The sequence below is a fragment of the Micropterus dolomieu genome, linkage group LG19 (genome assembly GCF_021292245.1).
Source record: "Micropterus dolomieu isolate WLL.071019.BEF.003 ecotype Adirondacks linkage group LG19, ASM2129224v1, whole genome shotgun sequence".
NCBI classification, from domain to species: Eukaryota; Metazoa; Chordata; class Actinopteri; order Centrarchiformes; family Centrarchidae; genus Micropterus; species Micropterus dolomieu.
This window is the reverse complement of record NC_060168.1, coordinates 5,548,377-5,552,140: the sequence shown is the minus strand read 5'-3', so window position 1 is coordinate 5,552,140 and position 3,764 is coordinate 5,548,377.

Here is a 3,764-nt window from a genome sequence, read left to right as displayed (position 1 = left end):
ACAACATAGCGACTATGATGGCAGACAAATATTAATTAGGGGGATGCTATATGGACAAGAACTGACATTGCTGAACGTATATGCACCGAACGAAGATATTCCTAAATTCATGATGGATATGATTACCCTATTCAATCAATATAATACAGACTTTGGAATAGTTGCCAGTGATTTTAATTGTCATATGGATAGTAACTTAAACAAATCATCAGCCACACTGTCTAACACCAACGCTTCTAAGACTCTGAGGTTAGCCTCGGCTGATGTTGGCCTGGTCGATGTTTGGAGAGAACTTAATCCTACAAAGAAAGACTACACTTTCTATTCGGCTAGACACAAATTATACTCTCGATTAGATTTATTTTTTTTACCTCAGGATCATCTCTCATCCATAGTTTCATGCGATATAGGGCCCATTCTTATATCAGACCACTCACCAGTCTACCTGCGCTTGGAGATTTAATGCCTCCCTCCTCACAGATATGGATGCTTGTAATAATATTAGAAAATGGTTAGAGCAGCATAGACAGGATAATGCGTTCTCCCCTGTTACCCCGGCAGTGATGTGGGATGCAGCTAAAGCAGTCATTGGGGGCCAATTGATCTCTTACGCATCTGCAAAAAAAAAAATCTATTATTAAACAAACAGAACAACTTAAGAGTTATCCAACTTGGAGAAATGCCATAAACGCTCTCCTACAGAGGACAACTTAAGAAACCTAAATGCAGTCAGAACTAATCTTAATCTCAATCAAACAGAACATATCAAAAAACTTCTATTCTTTACCAAACAGCAATATCATGAATATGGCAACAAGCCAAGTAGACTTCTAGCCTATCAACTCAAAAAAGAACGTGCAGAAAGTACAATAAAGTGTACACATATTGCGGCAGGTCAGTTGAAATACGATACACAATCAATTAAGTCCTCATTTCTTGATTTTTATACACAGCTCTACGCGTCAGAAAATCCCTCCGCAACAGATATCCACAGTTTTTTGGACAAAATATCCCTACCCTCTATCTCAGAGGGTGAGAAGGAGCAGTTGAGTGCTCCATTTACCCCTGAGGAGGTGTTACAAGCAATCAAGTCAATGCCCTCCAGAAAAACCAGGTTTAGACGGATATTCTGTAGAATTCTATAAGGCTTTCTGGGTGCAAATCGAGCCACTTTTCATGCCCATGGTTACTGATTTTTTTGAAAAGGGCGTTCTTCCTGACACTATGAAGACTGCAATAATATCTTTAATACACAAGAAGGACAAGGATGCTGCCGAATGCACATCTTAAAGAGACTTAAAGATATTATCTAAATTAATTGCACGCAGGCTGGAAGACCTGTTGCCCCAGATTATTAATCCTGATCAGTCCGGTTTTGTGAAGGCACGCTATGCATCTGACAATATCCGGAGGCTATTAAATATAATCGACCACTCGGCCCTACACAACAGAACATCCCTACTACTTTCGCTTGACGCAGAAAAAGCGTTTGACAGGGTCGAGTGGTCATATTTGTTTGCCGTTCTGGAGAAATCTTTAATCTTGGTAAAAATTTGAGTTGTTTAGAGGCTGCCGGCAGGGATGCCCTCTATCTCCATTTTTATTTAACTTGACAATTGAACCACTCGCAGAAGCCATAAGGGCTAATGAGGAGATAGCTGGTATCAATATCGGGAAAATACAGAACAAAATTTCACTTTATGCTGACGATATAATCCTATACTTAACTAGCCCTGAGCGATCAATCCCAGCAGTATTAGACCTTATCACTAAATTTGGAACAATATCAGGCTATAAAATCAATTTGACAAAATCCAATGCATTATTAATGAACTCGTCAGTTTCTAATAGCCTCAGGGCAATCTCACCGTTCACCTGGGCCCAAAACAGCTTTAAATATCTTGGGAGAATGTGGCTCTAAAACTCAAAGATCTTTACCCCATAAATTACATTCCATTGCTTAAAAAGATTAAGGAGGAATTAGAACATTGGAAAATGCTCCCCATCTCATTTCTTGGACGAATGAATGTAATTAAAATGAATGTTCTGCCCCGTTTTAGTTATTTATTTCAGTCACTGCCCTGTTACTTGGATAAAACACTCTTTAAATCTATAAACAAAATGTTAACCTCTTTCATCTGGAAAAATTCCTTACCAAGAATAGCTTTTAAAACTAAAATCTAGAGAGAAAGGGGGACTGACATTACCAGACTTACAGATGTACTATTGGGCAGCCCAGACAAAGGGCCTGATTAGCTGGGTGCAAAAATGTAGTAATGCGCACTGGATAGACATAGAAGAAGAACTTTGTACTCCTACAACATTGCTACCATTCATTAACAACATAAATGCTCTACATCAAATAACAAAAACATATGTAGTTTACAACACTCTTCGGGCTTGGCAAGATATAAATAAGTTCTGTGGGAATTTTGGTAAAATATCCAGGCTTTCCCCCATATCCTTAAACCCAGATCTGCCACCGTCTATTGGTGGTTCCTTGTTCGCAAAGTGGAGAGGAAATGGTGTACAGCAATTCCAACAATTGTTTGATGGGGATACACTCAAGTCCTTTGCTGTTCTAATGTCAGAGTATGGAAATCCGAAACAGGACTTTTATAAATACTTACAAATTCGCCATTTAATAAACACCCTGAAAGGGGAAAAACGCCTGTCTTCGGGGCTAACAAATCTTGAGGAGATTTTGGTAAACTCAACATCATTAAAAGGAACAATCTCTGTAATTTATAGTGCTTTGTTGGACCGTTACAGCTCTTCCTGGACTCCACTTAGGAACATATGGCAAAAGGATATGGGACTTGCTTTTGATGAAGATCAATGGGAAACAGTATGTCAGAATGTTTTTTCCTCACTGTCCTGTAATAAAATAATCGAACAAAATTATAAATTCATGCACAGGATGTACCTTACCCCGCTCCGCTTAAGTAAAATGTTTCCTAACTCATCCCCCAGATGTCATCGTTGTAAAACATGTAAAGGGTCAATTATGCATGTTTTTTGGGAATGCAGGAAATTAAAACACTTCTGGAAGGCGGTACATGATCTAACTGTTAAGATTGTGAAAACCCTGCTGGACATTACACCAACACGGTACCTCTTTGGTACGGAATTGGACAAGACACTGGACACCACATGCAGGAAGAGGATTATCATAATGTCTTATATAGCAAAGAAATGTATCTTGCTCAATTGGAATCAACAGAGACCTCCATCATTTAATCTGTTTAAACAAATCCTCAACGAAACTTTAAGACTGGAACAACGCACATCCGCCCTAAAAAATAAGGGGGATGCCTTCCGAAGGATATGGGAACCGCTTATGGACCTCTGACACTACCATGTCATGACAGGGTTTGGCATGCTTACATAACATTCACAAAGGATGAACTGTGACTATGGACTGATTTGATTTAATTTGCTGTATTGTATTTATTTATTAGCTTTTTTTAAAAATTTATTTATTTATTTTATTTTTATTTTATTTTTTTATTTTATTATTATTATTATTATTTTCTCTCTCTCTTATGTTAATAAAATGTTAAAAATCAAAAAAAAAAAAGAAAACAAAGAACTACATTCTGTAACAGGCTTATGCATACACACATACAGATACACTCACCCACACGTACTCAGACACATACACTCACCTAAAGGATTATTAGGAACACCATACTAATACTGTGTTTGACCCCCTTTCGCCTTCAGAACTGCCTTAATTCTACGTGGCATTGATTCAACAAGGT